The sequence below is a fragment of the Symphodus melops genome, assembly GCF_947650265.1.
Source record: "Symphodus melops genome assembly, contig: scaffold_495, whole genome shotgun sequence".
Lineage (NCBI taxonomy): Eukaryota > Metazoa > Chordata > Actinopteri > Labriformes > Labridae > Symphodus > Symphodus melops.
The window spans coordinates 7,501-13,507 of NW_027636645.1; the positions used below are offsets into that span (position 1 = coordinate 7,501).

Sequence of the window (6,007 nt, forward strand, 5' to 3'; positions counted from 1 at the left end):
ACATGTATGTGTTCTAAACACAGCCTCACACACACAGTTAGAACATGTATGTTATGTTCACCTGATGGGTTAACAGTTTTTAAAAAAAAAAATTAATTTAAACTTTATTTATCCAGGAAAATCCCATTGAGATTAAAAACCTCTTTTTCAAGGGAGTCCTGGCCAAGAGGCAGCAAACATACATACATACACAATCAGACTCACAACATACAGACAAGTAACAGAAATTAAAATGATAAAAGACAATGAGTCATAAAACATTATTAAAAACAGTTACAAGTAAAGGAGTTTGTCTCAAATTCTCTCAGCTTGGATTTAAAAGCATTTAAAGAAATCAGTCTTTTTGTAGCATGTTCCATGTAGAAGGAGCCGAGTGGACCCGGTTCTGTCCGTTCAAATGGAACAGACAGCAACAGCTGATCATTGGAACGCAAACTGTAAGAATCAATACTTCTCCGTACAATAAGGTCACAGATGTATGAGGGCAGGAGCCCGAGCATGGCCTTGTAAATAAAAGTGCACCAGTGTCTTCGCCTCCTGGTGGACAAAGAAGGCCATCCCACTCGGGAACACAGTTCACAATGATGAGTCCGGCCTCCACAAGTAGAAACAAATCTAAGAGAAGCATGGTATACAGCATCAATCTTGCTGAGACATTTAGCTGAGGCATTCATATATAACAGGTCTCCATCATCTAAAATGGATAAAAAAGTTGCAGTAAGCAGCCGCTGTTTCACCTCAAAAGAGAAACAGAATTTATTTCGGAAGAAGAAACCCAATTTAAGTTTCAGTTTCTTCACAAGGTTCTGAATATGGAGCTTGAAGGAGCGGGTGTCATCAAGCAAGACACCAAGATATTTGTATTTATGAACCAACTCTAAGACATTATAAAACAAGACTTCATGTTTGACTCATATTAACCTTTCATGTTTAAACCCCGCAGGGTGTGAAGTTGTGTTATTGATCAGGTCCAAACCTCTGACGCCTGACGTCTTTGTCCCTCTCTGTCCACAGACATGAAGTGTGTGTGTGTGTGGCTGCTGTGTGTGTGCGCGCTGAGCGTGTGTGTCGGGGATCACGCTCTATCGGACAGAAGTGATCGAGCCCACCTGGACCACCACCATCACCACCACCTGGCTTCCAGCGTAGCAGCCTCAGGTAGGACATCAGTGCAGACGCGGCGTGTTTACCGTTGCCATGGAAACGCCGGTTGCGGTTGCGTCATAACGAAGCGTGATTCAAACGTCATGTAGATTATACTGGGACCGACAGATTCTCCTCCTCAGCTCGTCTCGACTCGGAGAGGGTCTCAGAGAGAATCGCTCCCGTGATTCCCCACCAGCTGGTTGTTTGGAATGAGAGCCCCCTGCTGGTGAAATGTACGTACTGTGCCTTTAAGTGGTTAATGCTGACAGCCCTGATTTAAAGGCAGGTTGTGTAACTTCTCATTCGAGCAGAGGGGCTCAGTGAAGACGAGAGGGGGGGGCTTCACTGAGCGCTCGCCCCCCCCCCCCCCTCATAAGGAAACCTTCACTCTGAGGCGGTGTGACTTTAAAGATGTTTCTCTGTGAAAAGAGGAAGACGAGGGTGATAAGTTGTGTTGTTGTTGTTGTTGTTGTTGTTGTTGTTGTTGTTGTGTACACACGTTGTTTAACATCTCCTTTAACATCATCTTTAAAATGTGTGTGTGGGTAGAAGCGATAGCGTAGCATCTAGCCGTTAGCCGTTGACCACAGTTTCCTGCAGAGTTCACGCTGGGCATGTCACAGGAAGTGAACTGACAGAAACAAACTCGTGGAACGACCCTGTGCTCTGAGAGCCAATAGGAAGAGAGGAGGGTATTAAAAAGAGAGTGACATCACTTCCTTTTAGTGAGACGCTCACAGGAAGTCATGTGGTGTAAAATCTGCTCCGAGTGAAATGAGTTTTAAACTTTCAGACTTGTGTGTGTGTGTGTGTGTGTGTGTGTGTGTGTGTGTGTGTGTGTGTGTGTGTGTGTGTGTGTGTGTGTGTGTGTGTGTGTGTGTGTGCATGTGTGTGTGTGTGTGTGTGTTTGAATGGATGAGTTGAAGTGTAGAGAACTGGATGTGTTGCTGGTGTGATGTAAACAAACATGGCGGTGCTTCCTCCATTCTCGTCGCAGGTCACATGACCTTCAGCTCTACACTGCCCCTAGAGGTCATATTCATATTGCATCTGGTGGACTTGTTAGAAGCTGATGTCTGGCGTTTGTTTACTCGTGGTTAAAAGCAGGAGTACTCGTCATGCGTGATTCGCTCTGTCCTGAATCTTCGGGTCTGAAAGTCTCGCTCGCTGCTCTCGGGTCGGCTCGCTGACTGAAGATGGTCAGTTTTTGCTACTTCAGCCCACGTGGTCCAAGTGTAGAAATCTGCTCCACCTCACCATCTCAGGTTTGGATGAAACTCGGTGTAGAGTTGGTGCTTGAAGGCTTCGTGACGATGATACCAAGAGGATCAAAAACTGCTGTGATGCTCAAATAGATAATGTAAGGCATTTCCAGTCAGCCATGTTCAGGAGCTCCAGGCTGGCGAGCGCCACACGGGTCAGCGTCATGTTTGAGATCCTTGTGAAGGTTCAGACGAGTCCCGTTCAGCTCGAGTCGAGGCGCCTTCGTGTTCATTGTTTGGGGGGGAAATGGGAGTTGTGTATCTCAGGAAGTGAACCACCTACAGAGCTGACATTTCACACACGTGCGTTTCAGACGAGTTCCAACTTTGATACCAGATTTCATCCAAATCTGAGCCGGTCAGGTGGGTGGGGGCGGGGAGGGGGGGGGGGGGAGGGGGGCGTTGGACATATCCGAGCGTGTGGTTTTAAAAAGCGTGTGACATCAGAGACGTGGACGAGATGTTGAGTGACTGTGACTTTGTCTCGTCCTTCCTCTTCTTTAATTCTATTATCTCAGTATTTTTATCCTCCCAGCTGCTGATGGTAATCCTCAGACCTCTCACTCACCTGTCACCCCCCCCCCCCCCCACCCACCCCCCCCCCCCCCGACCCCCCCGCCCCCCCCCCACGTTCAGATACCTGTGTGAAATGTTTCACTCTGGCGTTGAGCGTCAGGTTTCAGAGGACGTCTGTTGGTGGACGATGCAGCCTGAGTGACCACAGCTAAGCCCCGCCCCCTCAGGTCCCCCCCCCCCCCCATATTTAAAATGATGTTTTCTCTACATTTCTGTATACTGTTGCTATGGATACAGCGAGTGACCTCCGACTCTCTACGTCTGTTTGTTTCCATGAAGTGTGTGTGTGTGTGTGTGTGTGTGTGTGTGTGTGTGTGTGTGTGTGTGTGTGTGTGTGTGTGTGTGTGTGTGTGTGTGTGTGTGTGTGTGTGTGTGTGTGTGTCATCAGACGATCAGACTTTTTATAAATCCTCATCAGGAGGTGGTCGTTTCATTCCTTCAGCAAAACACACACACACACACACACTGAGCACACACACACACACACACTGAGCACACACACACACACACTGAGCACACACATGCACACACTCTGAGCACACACACACACTCTGAGCACACACACACACACACACACACACACACACACACACACACACACAGACAGACACACACAAACGCACACACACTGAGCACACACACACACACTCTAAGCACACACACACACGCACTGAGCACACACACACACTGAGCACACACACACACACTAAGCACACACACGCACACTGAGCACACACACACACAGATCACACACACACACACACATACACAACACACACACACACACACACACACACACGGTCATGCAGAGACTCTCTGGAGGCTGAAATGACCAAATGTAGTCATGACTCTGTTTCCCTTCACACAGATGACTGGACAGATGCTAACTGCTAGCTGAGGCTAACAGGAAGTGTCAGGAGACACGAGCAGCAACAAAAATATTGTGATGCTGTCGATGAACACGGACGAGTGTCATCACTCTGGCATGTTTGTGATTGGATGAATAAGAGCGGTCACACACTTTAATGTGGTGAAGCAGAGTGGAGCTGCTCTCCCTCTCTGCGATAACACAAACAAAGATGGCAGCCAAAATAAATGGATGTTTACTCAGCCTGCTGCTTTTGGCCCTTTGGGACGAAGGGGACATTTGTCACAGAGAGAGAGAGAGAGAGAGAGGAGAGAGAGAGAGAGTGAGAGAGGGAGAGAGGGAGAGAGAGAGAGAGAGAGGCTCCGAGCGCAGGACAACTTTTATCTGTTCGGCTTCATGTGAAGTTTGTTTCAGGTTTAACTCTTTATAAAAAGTGAGATCCTCTCTCGGAATGAGTGAACTCACACGGCCGTTTTGGACGCCCCCTGGGTTTTGCCAGATATGAGAGCAGTTATCAGGTGAACAGGTGGTTGCAGCGATGGAAGCGGGCAGTGAACTGCTTCAGATAGAAGTGATTGTACCCGAGCTAAAAAGCCTCCTGCATGTTTCTAATAAGCTCCAGCAGCAGAAAGCTGCTCAAACTAGGATCAATGTTGGAGATGAAACATGGAGAGAGGTTAGAACGCAGAAAGCTTTACAGACCCATGCAGAGCTGGCTAAAACACTGAAGCTACAGTGTCCACCACATGCAGAGCTGGCTAAACACTGAAGCTACAGTGTCCACCACATGCAGAGCTGGCTAAACACTGAAGCTACAGTGTCCACCACATGCAGAGCTGGCTAAACACTGAAGCTACAGTGTCCACCACATGCAGAGCTGGCTAAACACTGAAGCTACAGTGTCCACCACAATGCAGAGCTGGCTAAACACTGAAGCTACAGTGTCCACCACATGCAGAGCTGGCTAAACACTGAAGCTACAGTGTCCTCTACATGCAGAGCTGGCTAAACACTGAAGCTACAGTGTCCACCACATGCAGAGCTGGCTAAACACTTAGCTACAGTGTCCACCACATGCAGAGCTGGCTAAACACTGAAGCTACAGTGTCTCTACATGCAGAGCTGGCTAAACACTGAAGCTACAGTGTCTCTACATGCAGAGCTGGCTAAACAACTGAAGCTACAGTGTCTCTACATGCAGAGCTGGCTAAACACTGAAGCTACAGTGTCTCTACATGCAGAGCTGGCTAAACACTGAAGCTACAGTGTCTCTACATGCAGAGCTGGCTAAACACTGAAGCTACAGTGTCCCACCACATGCAGAGCTGGCTAAACACTGAAGCTACAGTGTCTCACCACATGCAGAGCTGGCTAAAACACGAAGCTACCAGTGTCCACCACATGCAGAGCTGGCTAAACACTGAAGCTACAGTGTCTCTACATGCAGAGCTGGCTAAACACTGAAGCTACAGTGTCCACCACATGCAGAGCTGGATAAACACTGAAGCTACAGTGTCCACCACATGCAGAGCTGGCTAAACACTGAAGCTACAGTGTCTCTACATGCAGAGCTGGCTAAACACTGAAGCTACAGTGTCTCTACATGCAGAGCTGGCTAAACACTGAAGCTACAGTGTCTCTACATGCAGAGCTGGCTAAACACTGAAGCTACAGTGTCTCTACATGCAGAGCTGGCTAAACACTGAAGCTACAGTGTCTCTACATGCAGAGCTGGCTAAACACTGAAGCTACAGTGTCCTCCACATGCTCACTTGTGTGAGAGGAGGGGGGGAGCCAGCTCTCTGTGATCGTTAGAGTTTAGACTGCAGTACTCATTTTAAACACTAGGGGGCGGAGCTACAGATTTTATCAGAAAGTCCAAAATTCTCAATTAAGCAGAAAAAACGTTCCTGATGTTTAGCAAATGTCTCATTGTATTTATTTATAGCGAATGAGCTGCTGTCAGTGTTAGGACTACATTACCCAGAAGTCCTTTCACATGATGGACTCCAGCTGGTTACAGAGTGTGTGTGTGTGTGTGTTGTAGGTCTGTGTGGGATCGACCTGCAGCTCTGTCAGGATGAAAACGCTCTGCTGAGCTTCGAGGCGATCTGCAGCATTCACAAACAGATGGACGACGACGCCGACGGGACGG

At 48.0% G+C, this 6,007-nt stretch overlaps 1 long non-coding RNA gene across 1 annotated transcript in view; it reads left to right on the plus strand.

Moving 5' to 3' along the window:
* Window positions 1-6,007, plus strand: part of LOC306819253 — a 6,669-nt gene extending 662 nt beyond the window's left edge. Inside the window, exons 2-3 of the long non-coding RNA XR_013778511.1 lie at window positions 1,015-1,158; window positions 5,900-6,007. This is a non-coding gene — a long non-coding RNA (uncharacterized lncRNA). The remainder of the gene's footprint in view (window positions 1-1,014; window positions 1,159-5,899) is intronic.